This window comes from Benincasa hispida, chromosome 6, assembly GCF_027475165.1.
Source record: "Benincasa hispida cultivar pf3 chromosome 6, pf3_genome.v1.1, whole genome shotgun sequence".
Lineage (NCBI taxonomy): Eukaryota > Viridiplantae > Streptophyta > Magnoliopsida > Cucurbitales > Cucurbitaceae > Benincasa > Benincasa hispida.
The window spans coordinates 46,907,028-46,932,558 of NC_143483.1; the positions used below are offsets into that span (position 1 = coordinate 46,907,028).

The 25,531-nt window shown below is 33.5% G+C and overlaps 1 long non-coding RNA gene across 1 annotated transcript; it reads left to right on the forward strand.

Annotated features, from left to right (window-relative positions):
- The first annotated feature begins 21,140 nt into the window (after nucleotides 1–21,140).
- Nucleotides 21,141–22,521, forward strand: LOC120079021 (uncharacterized). The gene is made up of 2 exons (XR_005482197.2): nucleotides 21,141–21,699; nucleotides 22,142–22,521. It is a non-coding gene; the product is annotated as an uncharacterized LOC120079021 (long non-coding RNA).
- The last annotated feature ends 3,010 nt before the right edge of the window (nucleotides 22,522–25,531 follow it).

The following is a 25,531-nucleotide window of genomic DNA, read 5'->3' on the forward strand; positions in this document are numbered from 1 at the left end:
CAGGAAAAATAGATAAATTGGTCCCTTTTAGAAAAAAGTCTTCTCTTCTCTGCTGTCAATGGATTCTGTGATCGAATGCCACTAGAAAGAATTTCTCAATATGAGAGAGCCATTCCAAGTCGTATAAAACCAGAATTACTACAATCCCTTTTAGAAAAAGGTAGGTTAACTAACGAAAGAAAGATGAAACTCAGAGAAAATTTCCCAATCTCTCTTCTCCTCTCTCAATTCTCCTTCCTCTCTCCAAAAATCATAGAGCCCACAAACTTATGTGATTCTCATCCCAAAGAATATAGAAGGCTCTAATTGGTGGTGTCCAAATTAGGGTTTCGAGTTCGTGACCATTTTGGTTTACGTTTTTTTATCATGATCTTTTCGAGAAAAGGAATCATACGTGAAGATAAGATCTTAAAATGTTATTACCTTTTAATTTCTTTTCTCTTTTTCATAATAAGCATGCTATAAAATTTTATTTTGATGCATTATGTTTATGTTCAATTTTGTAAAATTCACGTTCTGTAAAAATTGGGATTTGGGTCCAATTCTCGCTTCCGCTTTCAAACCTTAACTGATTCCTTCAACTACGTGACTTATACTCTCTAATGTGGTGATCTTAAAATAATGTAGCATTTATTGACATAAATACTTTATTCTCTTTAGGATTGTAGAAGTAATTACCCCTCGTTTCCTTGGAATAGTCTACAAATAGGCACAATTTTGAACGAGGTTCCAATTTCTTAGGATTAGCTTCATGCATATATGTTTCGTAAGCTACCTTTACGACCTCTCCATAATTTCAAAGGTGTTTCAGAAATACTCTTGGATGGAATATTGTTTAAAATATAAGCTGCAATTTGAAGGAGTAATATAACATGCAATGGAAGAATTCATAATCAATAAGCACTTTAACTACACTTAATTTGAATTTTAAACATGCTACTCATGAGATATTCATAAGAGGATTTGAGCAAAACATTACCTTTGTAGATCTCTCCACAAATTCAACAGAATTTTCACGAATTTGAGCTTGATTCTTCAAGTAGACCACCACTAAGATCTTCTCCACTAATCTCAATAAGGAATGTGTGGTGGAAACACTTAAATTGAGCTGAATTGATGATGAACTTAGGTGGGTTTTGTGGTTTTTCAGTTTTGTAGCAATTTAGGTATCAAACTCAGATTCCTCTCTCAATTCCTTGCATGAAGCTTCATGAATTCATGCAGGAAGGAGAGCTGCATGTAGGGCAACTCTTACTTAGAGTTTAATTGAAGATCAAAGTCGATTTGGGTGATTAACCACCCATGTGGATTTTTCCAACTCAAATCAATTTCTATAAAATTGATTTTTCATTTAAACAAAACTATTTTATTTAAAATTTAGTTTTATATAATTAATTTAAATAAAATAATTCCAATTTTAATTAAATCTTTTAGTTAAAAAAATATTAATTTAATATCTTAATATTAAATTAATAAAACACCAATTCCACCTATATGATTCAATTTCATATAACTAATATTTAAATCATAATTTAAATATTAATTGATTCTCCAATTTCTTTTAATTTTGACTAAATTAAACGTTTTAATCGTATCATATACAATCAATTGAAAACCCTACAATTGAATTTGAACATTTCAAATTCATAGCCGCCCTAAATTCAAATTTCATCCAATCAATACTCAATTTATTATTTCAATTTATGAGCTAGTAGAGGGACCTAATGTAACTATAGATCATGAACTCCAACGATTTGTAATTAATTGGTTAAACTCTTTAAACCAAATTAATTACTTTCGTTAACTATCAAGGCACACCATATGTCAGTAAAAAAGTTTTCTTCGAACTTATTTAGAAGTCTACTTTTAACCAACCTCTCAATCCTATTGAGATTTATGCGACCTAATCTTAGATGCCAAAGATGGATATTTTCTTTAGGAGATTTTTTTTTTATCTTTTATGTTGAATGGTTGTAGTCGTGAGCATTTTCGTATTTAACAGCGTCTTAGATGCTAACGGTTTTAACACATATAAATTACTTTCTAAGTTTGCAGAACAAATATTAATTCCATTTCTATAAACAAACACTTTATTTATATTAAAATTAACATAGTAATGTTGTTCAAGCAAACATTGTAAAAAAATTAAGTTCCTTTCTAAACCAGAAACCACATAAGCATTGTTCAACACAAGGTAAAATTTTTGAAAAAGTAATTTCACGCTCTCAATGAAATCACTGAGATGACTAGCCTTGTTCCAACCTGCATCATCATTTCACTAGTTCCGAGTTGTTGCCAGGAACTAATTCCTTGAAAAGAAGAACAATCGTGATTAGTGGCCTCTGAATCAATTATCTTAGCCGAATCATCATTTTTCATTAAACAGGTTCCCAAAACTAGTAAATCATATTTTCCTTGCTTGACCTTCTTTTTCTCTGCCAAATACTTGGGACAGTTCCTTTTCTAGTATCTCTTTTGGTTGCAGTGGAATTTTCTTGGCAATCTTGGCCTTCTCGCCCTTCTGAGCCGCAATAGAGTTAGCCATATTCCCTTGACCTACCTTCTTCTTCTTCTTCCATTTTTTAGTGCCAAATGAAGAAGACACAAACTTAGTTCGAGAGGTCGAGCCTTTGTGGAACTTTCTAGAGGAAGTGGCAACAATTGCCTCTCCCTTCTATTCCTTAACTTTCATCAAGGACTAATAACTATGTAGCTTATTAAGGAGGGTGGTTAGGGTGTAGTCTAGTTTGTTCATGACAACATTACTACAGAATTGGAGGAAACTCTCTAGCAGAGTTTCTAAAATAAAGCTAACTTGATTGGTCTCATCAATGATGACCCCGTTCATTTCAGCTACATTAAAGTGGACGATCATATTGAGAAAATTTTCTCGTACAGATGTTTCCTCTTGCATACACACATTGAAAATGAACTTAAGAGCATCGTGCTTGAGTTATGAGGACGGTTGTCCAAACATATTTCACAGTGAATCCATAATTTCACATGCAGTGATCATGGATTCATTCTTATTTGCCAACACTTCAGTCAAGTTGGCAAGTATGTATGCTTGGGCCTTTTCATTTGATTTTACCCACCTCTCATAAGCATACCAAACATTTTGAGGTGCATTTTGAGCAAGAACTTAAGGATACTTCTCAAATAGGACAAGTCTTAAGTCATCGATGATGAGTGCAGTGTTGATTGTGTTTTTCCAACTAGTGTAATTGTCACCAGTTAGTTTATTGGGACTTAAAAGGTTGATTAAAGTGCCAGTCATTTTAAAGATTGCTAAAATAATACAAATTATTTATATTAATTATAAGCAAAAACTCATTTCATACCAATCAAGTTTAGCAAACTTTTAATGCACCATATGTGACATCTAATTTTGCAATGATGCTTCAGTGAGTTAGAATAAAAGCCACCAAAGGGTGGTTAGTTATCCTTTCATTGATTTGAGACACTCTCAACCAATCATTACACCATAATAACTTTTATTCCTATAATAATTAGTCACCATTGTTCGGTTCAGAAATCATTAACTTGCTTAACAATTTAAGTGTAACCCTTCATTTTGTGCCCTAGAGTTCCACCCCAATAAGCCAACCGAAGGGAAAAACCGATTGGGGCGAAAACTAAAGAAATCCCATCCATTTACGGAGTTTGCGGTCAATTTCATGCAAACACTTTTCGAAAGGGGACACATGCAAAGGTGTCACAAAGTCGAGCATGAAACTTCATGACAGAGTAATAAAAGAGACTGGGGGATGTGTTAACACACGTCCCTCTCTTACTTACTATAAACACTTTCTCCATTCACCTTGGTATTGACCTATGCAAACACCTTCAGAAGAAGGATACAAGCAAGCACTACCACGAGCCAAGCATAGATCTCATAGTACGAAATATTAGGGAAAACGTGAAAAGAAATTGAGATATCACATACATCATTTTCCTTCCACTAAGTTTTTTAAATCTAGAGTTCTTTACTTAAGTAAATCCGACTAATAATTTATCTATGTTCATTGTTAAATTGGCCCAATATAGCTCTTATACTGAATAGTTTAACAATATATGATTTTGTCTAATTTACCTTTCAGGTTGGTTTCCAAGCAGGGGTATTCCATCAGCCTTAGACAAAGGTCCATTACATATAATTACTTTAATAAATTTAACTTTTGTTATTTCCAATTTAATCCTCATAAATGAAAATAAATTATTAACCTATTTCTAATCATATTGGAAATACTTTAACATAGGCCTAGGTAAATTAATTTCAAACTATTTAAAATTAATTAAAACCTATGTTTGCATGCAACTCTTGATTATAGAGTTTAATCCCAATTCATTAAACTTATAACAAATGAAAAATTAATGAAATATTAAAACCTATAATCATGCATCTAATGACATTAATGTTATGCTTAATGTAATTTCATTTTCACTATATAATATAACACTTATATTATTAACTGTAAAATTAAACATATAGCAAAAATTAGACCAAATTTTGGCACCCCTAAAATATAATTAAATTAATATAATATTTGTATTCATTTAATTAATAAAAAAATGAATTACATTTAAAAAATGAGAAGATAGGTAATAAAAAGAACTGTTGCAAAATCGCTCCTTAGGATCGAACCCACGATCTGGAACTGCTGGGACACGTGCGTGCATCCTTGGAGTGTAGCTGCACTCTGATCTTCTTCCCGAAGCGCAGCCCAGTGCTGCGACAAGGCACAGTGGCATTAGGAAAAATGCGCATGTAGTGCCACTGCACTCAAGGAGAGCACTGAGGCACTCCATATATCTATTTAGCACTGCTACGTTCTTCATCTGTTCTAACTTTGATTTTCGGCCTCCATCATGGAAAACGTTTCACCACGAATGACATGGACTAACATAGACTCGATAGCTAAATTAAATGCTAAAAAAAATGGGTCCTTACAACTTTAAAGCAATAAATTCTAAATGCTAAAACTTGAAATAATCCCATTTGCAAACTAACATTCACAATGCAACAATACCCACAATTTCTCTAATTTTCGTTTTTAAAAAGAGATACAAGGATACAATTTGACTCTGATACCAGTTGAAGGATTTGAATCCTCAGCAGAAGTGAGTAATCACCTTGTATCGGTGTATTACTCTTTAGATAGTACTCAAAATTAGAGAAAAGCATACAGAAGGACAAACATAATTACAAACCTATAAGCATGTCTTTTTAAAACACAGAGAGGAAGAGAAAAGAAATACACACAGAGAGGAAGAGAAAAGAAATACTTACCCTTTAAGAATTTCCTTCTTCACGTTTTCCTTTCCAAAGTAAACGAGCACTGTCTTCACCAAACACAACAAGAAAAGATCTGGATACCACCACGAAGCTCTTTCTTGCTATTCTCAAGGATAAAAATCAGAAGGAGTTGTGGACTCTTATACTTTTGTGAGGGAATGAGATTTTCTTGAGAGAGATTTTGGGAGAGCAAAAAAATGCAAAGAAACCCACAGACTTTCTATGAATTTTCACGTATATCTCTATGAAAGAGAGAAGAGAGGAATTATTCAAAATAACTCATCCACTAACACGATGAATAAATCCCAAGGGAGTTTTTCCTCAATTAAATAAAATACATTAAAACTAATTTTAATATAACTAAAATAAAACTTTATATAAATCATATTTAATATGAATGTTACATATTTGAATCATATTAAAAAAAAATACTCTCTGACATAACCTATAGTTTTGATATGAATCTTATTCACATTAATTTTAACATATAGTTTTATATGAATCTCATTCATATAATTAATATTTGAATTCTATTCAAATATTTATATCTCTCATCGAACTTTATATTATAATGTTTTCACATACAATTACTTCCCCTAATTAATTTGAACAATTCAAATTAATCCAAAATTAATTGATTATTATTTAACTCTTAATGAGCTAGCAAGAGAACCTTATAGACCTATAAATTAGAAGCTCTAATGATACGAGATTATAATTAAACTTTTTAATTAAATTAATCAACATTCATTAACTGCCGATCGCTCTACTAAAGACCGACAACTACACTATTCGCATTGTAGATATATTTTTGTGTCCTATGGATATAACCAATCAATGATAAGTTGACCTTTCACAAATTACTCGTAACTACAACTGGGTCAAATTACCATTTTACTTCTGTAGTTGTTGGGGTGTATACCCTAAAGCCTCATAGTTTTATGTTAGTTGAATCCATGGTTGATTAATTTTATATTATTTGTGCAATAATCCATTAACCTAAGATCCAAGGTTATCTGATGTAACTTAAACATGTATGTGGAGACATACAAGTGGATCATGTTTAAGTGATAACCTAAATGGTTTGTAGTATATGGATAAGATTGGGTGTCTTATCTTGGTAATACTACTGATATGACCCGCTTTGTAGTTGCTACATTGTTGTAAATTACTACAAATGATCTGATCTTGATCATTCTTGTGGAGATATGTGAGCTGGGGTATTTTATACAAAAGAGTTTGTATAAAGACCGAACCACGAAATGTTAAGTCTCTTTTTATAATGCTGTTACTAGAAGAGACTTACATTTCACTAGGATGACCATAGGTGACTTGACCTTAATCCTGAGTACGTTGTGAACTCCTGCCTATGAGGGTGATCCTTTGATTTGTATGGGTGTGGCCATATTCGTCGACTCAATAAGCCTACCATTTTGGGGATTCGTCTAATTGGGGAGCTGAGAATAACCCTTTATTATAAGTCTAGCTTTGAAGGTCTATACCTTTCCAGCTACATCTCTCTTTCTTTTGTAGATCCATTTACACTTTATGGGTTTGACCCCTTCAGGTAAATCTACCAGCTCCCATACTGAATTGAAGTACATGAACTTCATTTCAAGGTCCATGGCTTTGACCCATTGGTCCCTGTCTATGTCATTCATTGCCTGTTTATAGGACAATGGATCCTTAACACCATCATCTAGTATGACAACCTGAGTTTCTATTATACCCAAGTAACGGTCAGGTTGTATCACAACTCTCCCACTGCGTTGAGGTTATCTCAACGATTGAGAAGGATGAGATTGACCTGAAGTGCTGGCTCCTTCATTAACTCTTGATGAAGAACTAGCTTCATCAACAACCCTTATTGATTCTTCGGTAGCTTCATTTAATACTACTTTGCTACGTGGTTTATGATCTCTCATGTGCTCTTCCTCTAAAAATGTAACGTTTGTCGATACAAACACTTTATTTTCTTGAGGATCATAGAATAGACCACTTCTCGTTTCCTTAGAGTAACCAAAAAATTGGCACAATCTTGAATGAGGTTCCAACTTCTTAGGATTTATCACTAACACATGTGCAGGACAACCTCAAATTCTGAAGTAATGTAAACTCCATTTACGCCCACTTTATAACTCGAAAGATGTTTCAGAAACACTCTTTGAGGGAACATTGTTCAAGATGTGAACTGTAGTATCTACTGCATGCACCCAAAACGAGTAAGGCGATTGAGCATAGCTCATCATGGAACGAACCATATCTAATAAAGTTCTATTTCTCATTTCTAATACACCGTTTTGTTGAGGTGTACCAGGTGCTGAGGGTTGAGATTGAACTCCATGTACTCTCTACCCCGATCAGATCGAAGTGTTTTAATTGTTTTACCTAATAGGTTTTCTACTTCAACCTTATACTCTTTGAACTTTTCAAAGGCTTCAGACTTATGTTCCATTAGGTATAAGTAACCATACCTCAAATAATCATCTATAAAAGAGATGAAGTTTTCATACACTCATCTAACCTTTACATTCATTGAACCACAAAGATCTGAATGTATGAGCTCTAAGGGTTCTTTGGCTCTATAACCTTTTCCACTAAAAAGTCTTTTAGTCATTTTTCTTTCGAGACAGAATTCACATGGAGGTAATGAATCATCTTCTAACTTGCTTAGAAATCCATTCTTTACCAATCTTCTGATTCTATCGAGATTTATGTGGCCTAATTTCAAATGTAAAAGGTATGTATCATTGTTACTTAGGAAAATTCTTTGCCTTTTAGTTTGAGTATTAGCAGTTTTAAACATCTCATGATTTAAAAGTGCTTTTGATTCAGTTGATCTTAACACATATAAGTTGTCTTATAGTTTAGTGAACGAATAATCACACCATTTTTCAAAATGAACGTTTCATTTGAATTAAATGAAAAAAGTATGATTGTTCAGTTAAATAAGGAATAGAAACAAGGTTCCTCTTCATCTTGGGAACAATGTATAAGTTTTCTAAAAACAAAAATCTATTTCCAAAAGACAACTTAGCAGTTCTCACTGCACGAGCTGAAATGATGTCTCCCATTCCAACCTTGAGTCTCATTTCACCCTCTTCTAGTTGCTGGAAGGAAATAACTCCCTGTATATAAGAACAAACATGATTAGTGACTCATGAATCAAGTAGCCAGACATCATTGTCATTTCCACTAAACAAGTTTCCAGGACTAGTAAATTATATTTACCTTCCTTATTTTTCTTCTTCTCAGCAAGGTGCTTGAGGCAATTGCATTTCTAATGGCCATCCACATTACAGTGGAAACATTTATCCTTGTCACCCTTAACTTTGCCCTTGCCTTTACTAGCAGTGGGAGCCTTCCCCTTCCCTTCTTTCCTTTTATGGATCCTCTTAGTACCAGAAGTCGAAGGAACAGACTTAGTTCTAAAGGATGAACCTTTATGGAACTTTTTGGAATGGGCAACATTTTCCTCTTCTTCTACTGGTCTCTTCTTTCATAAGGGACTGAAAAATCTGTAACTCGTTCAGAAGAGTAGTCAGATTGTACTGTATTTTGTTCATTACCGCATTGCTGCAGAATTGAAGAAACGGAAGAGATTCCAAAATAAATGACACCTGAATCTGCTCGTATATGACCAAATCGTTCATTTTGACATTGAAATGGACTATCAGATTGAGAACATGTTCTTTCACTTTACTTTCTTTCATTCGCACATCATTTTTTACAATAAACAAAATCGTTGTACTTGACGGAATAAATAAACATATAAACTAGCATGCTGTTGGGGAAAGGATTAGAACAATTCTTACCTTTGTAGATTCCCCAAGTGCCACGAACAACTCCTTGAGCGATCTCAAACACTACCACGAGAGTTATCTCGTTATTCTCTGGGATTTCAATAGAGGGATAGGTGGTATCCAACTATTGGGAGAGGGAGAGGAGAAAAGTGTTTTGGAAAGTTGAGAGGATTTATGGCTTAGAGAAAATTCTGTACAACAACACTAAAGAATTGTGTATTGTCAGAGTTTATCTACAATCAAAGTGTGTGTTGCCAAAGGGCCATGAGGAGGTCTTTATATAGAAGAACCAAGCATCTTTCCTAATATATTTTTCTTTTCTATAATTAATTAAATAACATTTATTTAATTAATTAGCCCATTTAATTAAATAACACTTATTTAATCAATTAGCACAATTAAATAACATTATTTAATTTGCACAATTAAATAACACTTATTTAATTTTTTATTTATACAATAATTAAATTACTACTTATACATTAAATCCAATTTAATACATACATTTAATCATCATATACATCCCTTGTATATGTGTAAAATCTCTCTATTAGTTCACTTGAATTAATTTGAATCTTATTCAAATATTGCTCTCCAATTTAATTATAGATCATATTCATAATTAATTATATATTAATCTCATTAATATATAGTTTTCTCAAATTAATTTGAACAATTCAAATTATCCATTTTAAGTATCATCTAATGAGCTAATGAGGGGGTTTGGTAGACCTAGATCAGAAGCTCGAACGATATGAGATTAATTGGTTAAACTCATTAACCAAGTTAATCAATGTTCGTTAACTGTGGGTGCACTCCACTAAATACCCACAACTGGACTCTTCTCACTACAGATATATTTCTGTGTCCACAAATATAGACCAATACTAGCAAGTTAGTCCTTCACGAGTGTTCGTAACTCCAACTAGATTAAATTATCGTTTTACCCTTGGGTTACCTCTAGCTTCTTAAGTACCAGTGCTTCTCTAATGAATAGCTTGTTTATGGTCCAACTAATAAAAAAAAACCTCTCTTGGGCTAATGAGAGGGTAGGGCCCCTTGTTCAAGTCCCAGAGACACCATTGAAGGGAACACTCATCTACTTACACTCAAGGAGGGAAGGAGTGAATTCCATCTTATATTATCATGTTCTCAGCTCCCCTCTCGGGCTCGTCCCCAAAAGGGTAGGCATATTGAGTCGACGAGCTGGCCATCCCCACCCATGGAAGTCAAAGGACGATCCCTTGTGAACATAAATTCATAATATACTCAAGATCAAGACTAAGTCGCCTAGGTCATCCTATTGAAATAGAAACCTAACTAGTCAACGTGTTACATCTAGTGGTTACTATTTTGTGGTCCAGTCTAATAGAAGCTCATTGCATAGGATACTCCCACTTGCGTGTCACCTGTACGAATGCGTTGGATCATTACGTTTGTATCAATTACAAAGTGGGTCATATGCATAGTGTTACCAGGATAAGATACCTAGTTCTTATCCCTATACTATAGACCCTTTAGACTATATCTTGAACATTGATCCCTGTATGTCTCTACATACAATTCAAGACTCATAAGATAACCTTGGATGTTAGTTTATTGGATTTAAGGTTATTAAGACAAATTAGACAATAATACAAATAATAACTTTTATTAAATTAACATCTATAACTCTTTATTGATGACAATCTATTAATAAAATTTACTATCTAGAATTTTAGGGCATAACACCCAATATATCCTTCATATGTTCTATTTTGGAACGTTGTTTTTTGTTTATTCAAAAATTGATTTTTAAGATGCAAGACGTTCACACGTTTTCGCTCGTGATTTGATCCCTATACATCTAACTTCTTACATACTACTAATTCCTTAAATGAACAATTAGTTTATGACTTCGAGGTTCCTTGGAGTTTTCCACAATACCACTATTATCACAATAAAAGAGTGATGAGCATTGACATGTTTGGAACTAACTTCCAAATCTATCAAAAACTTTATAAGCTAGACGACTTTTTTAACGACTTCACAAGTAGCTACATACTCTGCCTCAATGGTAGAGTAGCAATACAACCTTGCTTGATGCTACGCCATAACTCCTCCATTAAGAGTGAACACTAATCTTGATGTGGATTTCCTAGATCCTTATCAATCTGAAAAATAGAGTCAGTGTATCTTGTAAGGATTAAATCCTTAGCACCATAGACAAACATATAGTTTTTCGTTCTCCTAAGATACTTGAAAATGGTTTTAACCATCGTCCAGTGATTAAATCCTAGATTGGATTGATATCTACTGATTATTCAAACTGCATAGCAAATGTCTGGCTTAGTACACAATATGACATATATCGGGCTACCCACTATAGATGCATAGAGAATTTGTCTCATTTTCTTAAGCTCTTAAGGTGTATTAGGACATTGTTCCTTAGACAAGATAAGTCCATGCCTAAAAGGTAATAATCCTTTATTGGAATTATGCATCGAATATTTAACAAGCATTTTGTCGGTATACGATGCTTGAGAGAAAGCCAGTATTTTGCTCTTGCGATCCTTAATAATTTGGATCCCTAGAACAAACTATGCTTCACTCAAATCTTTCGTTTGGAATTGAGCAGCTAGCCATTCATTTCTATCAGTCATAAACCTACATCATTCCAATGAGTAAGATATCATCCACACATAATACTAAGATAACTACTAAATTGTTGATGTTCTTCTTGTAGACACAAGATTCATTAACAATCTGATCGAAGCCATAAGATTTGATTGTAGTATCAAATCTTATATTCCAAGATCGAGATACTTGTTTCAATCCATAAATGGATCGATTAAGCTTGCAAATTTTTTGCTCTTTACCTTGTTCAATGAATCCTCCTGGTTGATACATGTAAATAGTCTCCTCAAGATTACCATTTAAAAGGACAGTCTTAACGTCAATTTTTCATATTTCATAGTCATAATATGTGACAATGGACAAGAGATCTCAGGTAGATTTAAGCATGTTAATAGATGAGAAAGTTTCTACATAGTCCACACCTTCTACCTGGGTTTCCACTAATCTAGCCTTAAAGGTCTGCATCTTACTATCTATACCTCTTATTCTCTTATAGATCCACTTGCAACATATAGGTTTTACCCCATCAGGTTGATCTACAAGGTCCCAGACAAAATCGAACTATATAGACTCTATTTCCAAATTCATGGCTTTAATTTATTCATCTTTGTCCATATCAACCATAGCCTGCTTGTAGGTCAATGGATCCTCAACATCATCATCTGGTATGACGACTTGAGTTTCTATTAAACCCAAATAGTGAGCAGGTTAGGTAATAACTCTTCCACTATATCGAGGCTCCCTCAACTTTTGAGAATGATGTGTTTGACTAGATGAAGCAAGATCAACAACTCTTGTTGAAGTGTTTGCTTTTTCAACAACTCTTGTTGAAGTTTCAATAGTCTCGTTGGGAAGCTCATTTAGTACAATTTTACTTCTTGGGTTATGCTCCTTAAGGTGGTATTCCTCCAAGAATGTTGCATTTGTCGATACAAATACTTTATTCTCTTTTGGATCATAAAAGAGACCACATCTCGTTTCTTTGGAGTAGCTTACAAAGAGGCATAACTTCGAGCATGGTTCCAATTTCTTTGAGCTAGCCATTAGTACATGGGTCGGACACCCTCGAATCCTAAGATATCATAAACTACTTTTACGACCTCTCCATAATTTAAAAAGTGTTTCAGAAAGACCTTTTGATGGAATTTGGTTAAAAAAAAGTTGCAGTATCCACTGCATAACCCTAGAATGAGTTACGTAATAAAGCATAACTCATCATTTACCGAACCATGTCTAACAGGGTTATGTTTCTTCTCTTTGATACACCATTTTATTAAGGTGTACCAAGTGCTGAAAGTTGAGATGTGATTCCATGTTCTATCAAATAATTCTGGAATCCTATATCCATATACTTTCCACCTCGACCTGAATGAAATGTTTTTATCTTTTTACACAATAAAATCTCAACTTCAGTCTTGTACTCCTTGAACTTTTAAAGTGTATGAGACTTATGTTGCATTAGGTAAACATACTCATATCTAGAATAATCATCGATAAAAGTGATGAAGTGTCCATACCTTCCTATTGCCTTAACATTCATCGGGCCATAAAGGTCTGAATGTACAAGTTTTAAAGGCTCTTTGGCTCAATAACCTTTTCCAGAAAAATGTCGTTTTGTCATTTTTTTCTACTAGACAAGATTCACATACTGGTAAAGAATTTTCTTCTAACTTCTTTAGAAGTCCATTCTTAACCAACCTCTAAATCTCATTGAGATTAATGTGACCTAGTCTTAGATGTCAAAGATGAGCATTTTTTGGAGAAACTTTTATCCTTTTATTTTGTATAGTTGCAGTTTTAAACATTTCAACATTATGGAGGATTTTTTTTATACTAATGACCTTAGTACGTATAAGTTATTTTCGTTTATTGCCGAACAAATATCAATACTATTTTTTTCGAAATAAACGCTTTATCACGAAGGAATGATATATTATATGAATGTTCCAATAAACTAGATATAGAAACTAAATTCTTTTTAAAATAAGGAACAAAAAATACATTGTTCAACAATATATATTTTGAACTAAAAAATAAATTTAAGCTCCCAATTGTAACTGTCGAGACGACCTATCCTGTCTTAACCTGCAGAGTCATGTCTCCAGCCTCCAACTTTTGTCAGAAACTAGTTTCCTATAATGAAGAACAAACATGGTTAGTAGTTCCTGAATCAAGTATCCATGCAGAATCGTCATTTTTCACTAAACAAGTTTCTAAAACAAGTAAATCATATTTACCTTTTTTTTCCTTCTACTTCTCAGCCAAATATTTTGAGCAATTTTTCTTCCAGTGCCCATTTTGATTGCAATAAAAACGATTCCCTTTGCAACCTTGACTTTTTTTCCCTTTTTGGTGGCAAAAGCAAGAGTGAGGATAGCTTTATTCCCCATGCCACCTTTGTTCTTCTTCCCTTTTTTTGAGCTTTAGGAAGAAAGCACAGAATTAATCCCAGAGGTAGAACCCCTATGAAAAATTTTCGAGGAACTGAAAACATTTGCCTCCCCGTGTTGTCCTTTGACATTCATCAAAGACTCATAAATCTGCAATTTGTTGAGATGGGTGGTAAGATTATATTCTATTTTATTCATTACAACATTGTTGCGGAACTGCAGGAAACTATTTGGAAGAGTTTCCAGAATAAAGCGTACATAACTGGACTCGTCTATGACAACCTCGTTCATCTCTGTCACGTTGAAGTTGACCTTCATATTAAGAACACGCTCCCTAACAGATGTTCCCTCATTCGTTTTAGCATTCATCATGCTTGAGATGTGTGGATGGTTACTCAAACATCTCATGCAATGACTCATTGATCTTACGTGAAGTGACCATGATCTCATGCTTTTTGGCCAAGACTTCATTTAAGCTTGCCAAAATATATACTCAGACCTTATCATTGGCCTTCATCCACCTGTCATGGGCATCACAAATATTTCATGATGCATTAGGTCCAGGGGCTGAAGGACATTCCTTTGTTAGGACATATTTGAGGTCGTCGATGACCAAGATAGTTTTAATTGTATTTTCCAACTCGTGTAAATTTTGCCGATTAACTTATTGGCTCCAAGTAAAAGTAATTACAGTGCTAGTCATGATTATAAATTTCTGAAACAAAATAAATTATTTATATTAGATATCTTTGCAAAAAATCATTTAATCCAACCAGATTTAGCAAAATTCTTAATGAACCTTAATATTATTTAATTTTGCAATGATATTTTAGTGATTTAGAATAAATGCCACCACGGGGTATACAGTTATTCCTTCATTGAACTGAGACATTCTCAATTAAACATTACACCAGAATAACTCTTATTCCTATAATATTTAATTACCATTGATTTGGTCAAGAAATCATTAACTTCCTTAATGTTTTCTTATAAGTGTAACCCTTCATTTTCAACCTTATAGCCTCGCCCAATCAACCTAGCTCACGGAAGAACATAATTGGTGCAATTGACTATAGCGATCTTATCCATTTTTGGAGTTCGCTCTGTCCCTTTCCATCCAAACACCTTTCTAAGGGGAATGCTCCCAGGTGCCACAAGCCCGAGCATAGAAAAATATTACAAACTAATAAAGGAAACTTTAGGATGTGTTGACACACGTCCTTCTCCCACTTACTATAAACACTTTCTCCATTCATCTTGATATTGCCCCATGTAAATACCTTCCTAATGGAGGATGCGTCTAGGGCATCATAAGGCCGAGCATGGATCTCAAGGTGTGAACTTTTAGGGAGAACATGAATGAAAAAATGACATATCATATACATCTTTTTCCTTCCACTAAGTGTTTTAGAACCTAGGGTTTATTAACTTAGGTAAATTTGGCTATTTAATTTAACTAAATTATTGTTAATTTGCTTAATATAACGTTTATTTTGAATAGTTTAACAATATATGATTTCCATTTGTTAAATATTTTAACAAATGCGATCATGTATTGCATGCTTATCAAATACTTGTCTAATTCACCTTCCAGGTCGGTTCCTAGGTAGGAGCGTTCCATTTTTGTCAGCTTAAATACCCCAATCCTATATAGAACCTTCCTTGGACAAATGTCCCTTATAGACAATTATTTTATAAACTTAATCTTTTATTCTTTCCAATTATTCCTATTAAAAGAAAAATAAAAGATTAACCTATTTCTAATCATATTAGAAATATTTTAACATAATTCTTGGTGAATTAGTTTTAAACAATTTAAAAATAACTAAGACCTATGTTCGCATGCAACTATTGGTTATAGATTTTAATATAATTCATTAAACTCATAATTTTTTATAAATTAATGAAATTATTAAAAGCTATAAAATGCATCTAATGACATTAATCAAATATAACAATTATATTTACTAAGTAATGACATGCTCAATGCAATTATATTTTCATCATATAATATAACATTTATATTATTCACTAATAAAAATAAAAGTATATTCATCATACATATATAATAATTAGTGCAAATATCAATTTATACCCCTGAATTGTGGGTGTTGTATCAATTTAAACCCTAAACTAATAATGGTATCAATTTAAACTTTGAACTTTGGGGATTGTATCAATTTAAACTCAAACTAATAATTGTATTAATTTAAACCCTGGACTTTTATAAGTGTATCAATATAAACCCTAAACTTTCATAATTGTATCAACTTAAACCATCTATTATGTTTTATTTGGATACACTTATGAATGTCTAGAGTTTAAATTAACATATTTATGAAAATTCAAGGTTTAAATTGATATAATTATTAGTTTGGAGTTTAAATTGATACAGATCTCAAAGTTCAGAGTTTAAATTGACACAACTCCCAAAGTTTCAAGTTTAAATTGATGTAATTCTTAGTTTAGGGTTTAAATTGATACAATCCCCAAAGTTTAGGGGTATAAATTGATATTTGTTCTAACAATTATATTAAAGTATAATGCATGGATATGCTTAATAATGCATGCAATTATATAATATAATATTTATATTAATATAATGCATGAGCATGCTTATAATATCGTGCAACTATATAACATAAAATTTACATTAAATATGATGCATGATAAATGTTTATCCTAAGATGGGATCTTAAAACTATGTGGCATGCATTATGCAACATAATTTAATTACACATCAAATGTAAAATTAAATAAATAACTAAAATAGACCAAATTTTGGCGCCCTAAAAATTAATTAAATCAATATAATCAGTATTATATTAATTTATTAATTAAATAAATAAAATTACAAAATTCAAATTCAAAATCAGGTAATAGGAACCGCCAAGCTTGAACCCACGAAATAAAACCGACTTGGTGTCTACAGCAACTCCTCGGAATGTTGCAACGCTCCTTTCGAGCATCGTAACACTGGTCTGGATATCAGTTGTAGTGTAATGGTATATTGCTTGCAGCGTTGCAATGCTCGACAGCAACATTGCAAGGCTATTGTTGAGCGTCACAACGTTAGGCCTCCTGTACCACAACGTAAAACACAACGTTGCAACGCTGTGCCATTACGCTTTAGCATAGAATGCATGTCTCTTCTTCATTCTGAGTCTGTTTTGCTCCGATCTTGATCTCCTCTCTTTAGCAACACTTGCCAAACTCTTGGGACACGGACTTACAAACTTAATTACATAAAATAAATACTCAAAACAACGAGCCTTTACAACTTTAATTGAATTAAAGCAGTAAACAAGTGCCAAAATTTGAAACATCTATTCAGCAAATCCCAACATTGACAATGCAAAAGAACACACAAGAAAACTCTTATTTTTGTTTCAAAGTGAAAAACAAATTGCACGATTTAGCTTTGATATAAATTGAAGGAATCAAATCCCTCGTGGAAGCGCATGAACACAGTGCAATTGAAATTCAATTTGAAAAATGCTTCAATATAGAGAAGCAAATATGCTACTATTACAGGATAGACATAAGAACTCCAAGCATACTTTCTACTAAGATTTTGAAGAAGAGAAAACTTACCTTTGATGAATCCTTTCTTCATAAAATTCCTCTTGTAATGTCACGAACACATGAACTCTCTTCAATGAAAATCTTCAGCAATCAGGGACACCACCAATTGATCTTCCTCACTAATCTTAGGATAAGAATAGAAGGAGGTGTGGGCTCTTCAAATTTGGTAGGGAAATAAATAATTTCTTAGAGAGTATAAGTGTTTTTGGGATTTCTTGATAGCAAAACCATTGGCTTCTTCCTTCTACAAAAACATACTAACTTGATATGTGAGAAGGGGATGGGGGAAGTTATTTCTCAATAACTTCCCTGTGAAACCCAAACCCTACTTTCCCTACTTAAATATATTTATTTTGAGATTAGTAAAACGAGGAGATAAATATTTTAGCTAATGTGGAATTGTAGGGGAAATGGGTAAAGGATAGGGAAATGAGGAAGGGAAAATCTTAAGTGTTGGAGATTGGTTCTCGGGTATTTATAAGTTAAGCTAATGAGCCGTTGTTTATTACTTGGCTTTAAGTTTAGTGATTGAAAAAGGTTCATATGGGTAGTAGGTATCACAAAAGGGTGGTACCTGTTGTCCTTATGTCTCCTTCCAAGTCTGGGAGATAAGGTTCGGGAGGGGGTGTGACAACTGGTATCATAGCATAAGTTTCTGGGAAACCTGTTTAAGAAAACTAGAGGGTTGTGTGGTAAAGTAGATTCCATAGATTTAAGGAAAACTTGGAAATTAATTAAAGTTAGACTAGAGGAATAGCAGAAGTGGCAGACCTAGCAGACAACCAGAGCTGGAACTCACAACGCTACTTGGAGATCTGCCAAGGAAGGTAAGAACTAATTAAAGTTATTCTCAATTAGAATTTGAGATAGAAAAGTTATTTGTAAATAGTCTAATTCGACGACTAGCCAAGAGGTTAGAAAAAGTACTGTTGGACAAACTAAGAAAGTTATTATCAGGATAGTGTAGAAGAAGCGTAGTAATAGAGAAGCTAAAGGTTTGTGACAAAGGTTGTTGTGAAACCTTAAACCGGAATATATCCGAACAAATTTCAAGGACGAAATTTCATAAGGGGGAAGTAATTGTGAAACCCAAACCCTCCTTTTCCTACTTAAATATGTTTACTGTTGAGATTAGTAAAATGAGGGGATAAATAATTGAGTTAATGTGGAATTATAGGGAAATGGGTAAAGGATAAGGAAATGAGAAAGGGAAAATGCTTAAGTGTTGGAGATTGGTTCTCGGGTATTTATAAGTTAAGCCAATGAGTCATTGTTTATTTACTTGGATTTAAGTTTAGTGAGTGAAAAAGGTTCAGATGGGCGGTAGGTATCATAAAAAGGTGGTATCTGCCGTCCTCACGTCTCCTTCCTGGTCTGGGAGACAAAGTTCAAGAGGGGGTGTGACATTCCCACTCTAATGTAAAGAATAACTCACTTGAGTTATTCTTAATAATAATAATAATTTAAGATTATTAAATCTAATTTAGTAAAGTTAAATTAATACTATTAATTTAATTAAAATACATATTAAAACATGTTTAACATATAATTAAATTAACAAGATTAATTAATTAATTAAATAAATAAATATCACATATTTAATTTAATTTAAATCATATTCAAATAATATTATCTTACATAACCTATAGTTCTATATGAATCATTTCATATAAATAATATTTTAATCTTATGCAAATATTCATCTTTTCTTATATAATAAAGTATAATTTTGAATCTCATTCAAAATTAACTTTATATTACAATGTATCTATATGCATTATATTAGTTATATCTTATACAATTAATTTTCTTATTTAATTTGAACCATTCAAACTAATCCAAAATTATCGATTCTTATTTAGCCCTTAATGAGCTAGCAAGGGGACCTTATCGACCTACAGATTAGAAATTCTAATGATATGAGATTAATTAATTAAAATCTTTAATTAAATTAATCGATATCTATTAACTACAAGTCACTCCACTAAAGACCCACAACTACACTTTTCGGACTGTAGATATATTTGTGTGTCCATGGATATAACTAATAAACAATAAGTCGACTATTCATGAATTGCTCATAACTACAGCTGGGTCAAATTACCATTTTACTCCTGTAGTTACATCTAACTCTTTAAGTACTATTCATCTCTTTAATGAACAAATAGTTAATAATCCAACAATAAACTAACCCCTCTTGGGCCAAAGAGAGGGCGAAGCCTCATTGTTCAAGACACATAATCAGCTATTAAGGAGCAATTCATCTACTTTTCTAACTAGAGGAAGGAGTGAATTTCATCTTGTGTTGCTGTGTTCCCAACTACCCACTTAGACAAATCTCTGAAATGGTAGGCTTATTGAGTTGGCGAATCTTGAACATGATCCACTTGTATGTCTACCACATACTGGTCAACCTTCATTAGATAATCATGGATCTTTGTTTATTGGATCGAGTTAATGTAATCTAAATATCAAATAAAATAATTCGTATTTTATTAAATAAATAATTTGTATTTAAAAATTACAAACTATAAAATCCACAAGATTTAGGACACTAAGTTCAACAAAAAATGTATTTTTCAATGGGGATCTTAAAGAAGAGATATTTTTGGACTTGCCACCTGGTTTTGAGGTGGATCTTGGAATTAATAAAGTTTGCAATTTAAGAAATTGTTATATGGTCATAAACAATCACCTAGAGCTTGGTTTGAACGATTTGGAAAAACAGTTACGAGTTATGGATTCTTTCAAGCTCAAGCTGATCATACTTTTATAAACATACTGGAAATGACAAGGTGGTTGTTTTGATAGTGTACCTTGAAATGATGAAACATGTTGACTATTGTGAGAAATAACCTAGCTAATGATTTCCAAATTAAGGATCTGGGAAATTTGAAGTATTTCTTAAGGATGGAATTTGCTAGGTCCAAAAATGGCATCCTGGTCCGTTAAAAGAAGTATATTCTGGATCTATTGAAGAGATAAGATTACTTGGGTGTAGGATAGCAGAAGGCCCTATTGAGCAGAATTTAACATTGCAAGTTGCAACAACAAAAGGGGTGAAGACAAAGGAAAATACTAGAGACTTGTGGGGAGACTTATATACCTTTCTCACACATGCCTCGATATCACTTTTGCAGTTAGTATGGTAAGTCAATTGTGTATGCTCCTAGGTAAGCTCACTTTGAAGCAGTTTATATGATCCTCTGATATTTTGAAGGGTACCCTGGGAAAGGGCATATTGTTTAAGAAGCATGGTCATCTACATGCTGAAATTTACACGGATGCTGATTAGGGAGGTAGCACCATTGATAGAATATCTACTTATGGATATTGCTCCTTTGTTGAAGGGAATCTAGTTACATGGAAAAGAAAAGAAAAAAAAAAAAAGAAGACAAAGTGTCACTACAAAAATACCTTTTTTCTATAGCTTGGGAAGATAGCCTTTTCTAAATTAGGCTATTAAATATTACGAAGAAAAGGGGAAAAACGCTGAAAATTTTTTGGGGGGAAAAGAAGCGGAGAAACCTATAGTTGAAAAGTCACCCTCTATTGTTCTTACATTTCTCCTTTCTCTCAATCTCTCTAAACCTGAAAATTCCTCACTCTTCTCCTTCTCTTGCTTCTTTCTTCTTTATGGATTTACGTTGCACATTCTCCACTGTCGCCCCACTGAGAAGCCATGGATCGCAAGAGAGATAAACCTTATGCTTCCTCCCCCTTCCTACCTCTATCGCTAAGAGGCGAAACCTTCCACTGTCGGCGTCGCCTACGGAGGACGAAGATATAGACAAACCCTTTTTAAAGCCTACGCCATCGCTTGCCCTAGTTTTTGTTGACCTACCTTCACATTGTTTGGTGCTTGACTCGAAGTTCAATTTGAGAACTATGGATCCATCGCCCACATCCGAATCAACTGTGAATGTGTTGGCTATATGTCTTATCGCACTAAAGACTTCGTTGATGCTGCCATGGTCCGCCCTTGATCCCTTGTTCGCCTTCCAAGAAGGTACCTTTTGCTCTCTGCCCATCTAATTTTTGGCGAAAAGTGAGAGCAAATTGAAGCTCTTACTTTGATTATTCTTGTTGAGTGAAGATTTATGTACCAGATTTAGTTTAATTTCTACTGTTTGCTACATGAATCGACAACTTGGAGCTTTAATTTCTTATGTTTTTTCTTCTAAACAAAGAATCTCAATACCAACATGAATTTAGGTCTTGATTTTGCGTGAAATCTCTATAATTGTATAGGGATTGAGAATGAATTAGATTTACTACTCTGATATTTGTCATTATGAACTAAGAAATTCCCAATGAAGTAAATCAATCGCTTCGTCCCTGATAACATCTGTTTAAAATATGGTATGGGTCATTAAAAAGTTATTTGGGTTGTAGACGAAAATAATTTGGTTTTATATTTCTTTTCATAATTTCATATGGTTTTGTTGCAGAAATGGTGGAAATGATGATGAACATCGTAAAGTTGGATGTAGAACTTGTTGTGGAGGAGAGGAATCTAAATTCTATGAGATATAAGAACAATATTAAGGCAAGAAAAGACTCATGTACAAAACAATCAATTCTATCTTCTTTTTTTTTTGCCATTGGAGTTTCTTCCTTTTCTCCATTTTTGCTCTCACATTCTCGTCTTTGCAACTGAGAGAGGTTATGCCTGAAAACAAGAGTAGTTAGCTGATTCCTTCAATTGACTCTTCCATTTTTATTCTCTTCTTCATTTTCTTCACTTCCCAAGGTACCATCCTCTTTCAATCTTCTTTTGTTTAGATCTAGTATTATGTTTTCAATTTAGATTTGGATTTGTTTTTGTTTCCATCTCTGTTTTTTTTTTTTTATCATTTATTTTAGATTTGGATTTTCTTTTGTTGCGATCTCTAATTTGTACCAGTCAATTTAGATTTTGATTTGCTTTTCTTGCTATCTCTGTTTTGTACCATTCATTATCTGAGTTAAACTATCTTCCCTATTGTCTTAAGAACATAAATTACATTTTGCTTACTGATTCTACAACTGCTGGAAGAGTTTAAAAGACTGACAAAGAAAAATTATGAATGAAGCAATTGAATGAACAAATTGTTGAGAGCTGGTAATATATTTTAGATGAAACGAAAGGAATTTTATATGCTCACACATTGCTGTTTTTATACTTCTACCATCGTTCGTTGCTGTTTTTTTTTACTTCTACCATCAATCATACCTTTTGATTTGATTTTCTCCGTGGAACTTAACACTTTGTATCTACTTTATTAGTCTTATCAAAGGACGGGATAGGTGCAAGTCAATTAATTTCTATTCTCTCTTTGATCTATGTTATTTTTTATCCATGATTTAGATAAATGATGACTCAATTATCAAGTTAGCTTTTGTTTTATAGTTCTTTTCTCTATTTATTATCTCCTTCATTTGAGACAAAGCAACCTAGATAGCGAATGGAGCATATGGGTACACGATGGTGGTGATCTACACTACTTTCTTTCATACTCGAAATTTTGCCATCTCCCTATTTAAGCTTCTCTTTTGTTCTGCCAATTTCCAATCTCTCATATTTTTTCTTGCTTATGAGGTAATTTCCTTCAGCTTTTGTTATGGTTCCTCAAGTTTATGTATGGTTTGAGCATGATTTTGAAATGGGGGTTTCTTCTTTTGAGTTTCTTTGAGTTAAACTGTTTTTGTTAGCAAGCAATTTATTGATTTCTGAATATTTTCGTTTGGGATAATCTTTCAATTTACAAGAATTATTCATTTTTGTTCTTTTTTCTTTTTTTCTTTTGTTGTTTTACCAGTAACCAAACAAGGGTTGTTTTTGTTATGTCGTTTTGTTGGTTCAGTGTCGTAATTTTTGTTCTCTTTCATTTTCTACTTGACTTTTGTTTGCTCTTCCAGTTTGAGTATGATTTGATGGCTAAATATTTGGATAATTTTTTTTCACCAATCTATACTAACATACCTTCTTTTGGGTTTTAGATCTTTTGGTTTCTTTCATGCTCTGGCTTTTCCCCTCCTGCAACCCCTTGAAACTTCCTTTTATTGATTGCAACTCATGATTCTGAATATCTTTTTGCAAATTATTATTTATGTAGAAATTTGGAGGTCTTAGGATAGATTAGGTTATGATGTGTAATGGTGCAAGCCCTAACATCGTGATGGACACAATAGATTTAAATGAGGATTAGGTTTTTGTATCTCTGTTTTGCTTGAATTTTTAGCTACAGATGACCTGACTTCGTAATGCTTTATCCTCCTCCCTTCATTGTCTTCATTATTTTATAATACAAAACCTTATCTTCCTCTTCTTCTTTTTTGATTATGATATTAACTTTGGAATGCCTGTGAGAAAATTTTAGAACATAAATTATTTTCTCACTAGAATGTGAAGATTTGATTTTCTATTTTGATTAACAGGTCATGTCAGTTATGGTTTTCAATATCATTCTAGCAACTTCAATCGCCTATCTTCTTTCCATGATTGCTTCTCTAGCCTTTGCAAGTATTTATTTGCATGATATTGCCGAATTAGTCTTGGAGATTTTGTTTTTTTTTTTATGGTCTATTCTGTGATTTATTGAAGTGATATGGTTATTTATGAAAGAATTGGATTGAAATTTTATTGGAATCTTGAGTTATGTGTAAATGAGAACTTTTTTTTTGTTCTTTTAAAAACTCTTGTTTTTTCCTAATTTGTGTGATGTTTATTATAGGGTGATTGATTATGTTGAAATTGTGGTTTAGCCCTAAGGGCGTTTTGGTCTTTTTATGTGGTGTCTACAGTCTAGGGATTCTTACTGTTTGGTTATTTATACCCGTCCCTGTAATGTGTACTGAGTATCTGAATTAAATAAAAAACTCTTATCGTGGTTTGTTCTCCCTGGTCTAGGGTTTTCCACGTAACTCTGGTGTTTTTCTCTTTTACCCTCACTTTTCAATATGGTATTAGAGCATGGTGATGAGAATGTCGCTGGAATAGAAGAGATTCAGTCATCGACTCTAGCAGGGGATGAAACTCGAGGGGAAAATTCTCACAGTGCTAAAATTAGGGTTGCCATCGACCAATATTTATGGTCATTACTTGGCCAATTCAAATCCATCACACGGGCTAGCAGTTGTTCGTCGATTTAGCAATTACTGCCATCGGAGGACCTCCGTTGTTGCCGTTGACAACTTCAACCAGACACGAATGCATGCCGTCGACGACTCCATCGCTCTAGCTGCCAATCGTTGTCGATTGCAGCCTAGACACAATCGGTGGAGTTTTCTAGGTCAGTTGCCTCCTTTTGCGTCTTCCCCCTTTTCGTCCTCTCTGCTCGACCCCTCGATCTTCCATCCCTTGATACAGTCGAACCATCCCTCGATCTACCTCAATCTGTCCGGTCTCTCGATCTACCAAAACCAACCAAACGAACCCGGTCCAACCAAACCCGGTCCAGCCCAACGCATTACAACAAGTTCTTTTTTCCCATCCTTTGTCCTCTAGTCAACCAACTCCTCAAGCTGCTATTCCCATGCAAGCAGAAACCATATCATCAGGGGTCTATGGGCAGAAACAACCTACAACAGTTTTTAGTGGGACCGTTAGCTTTCAACAGCAACTGGCAAATTTGCAGCAGCAGATTTCTGTGCTTGGGGCAGCCGTTAGATCCACGACCAATCCGTCAACTGACTTTCCACCAGATACATATCCGGGAGTTCCGTTATGTTCATAAACTCTGGTAACTGCTTACCCTACTTTACCTTTTGCAAACATTATGTTTGGTTCTGTGGGCAATTCTGCAGGAATTTCTATCGAAGAAAAACTTAATGGCCAGAACTATTTTTCTTGGTCACAA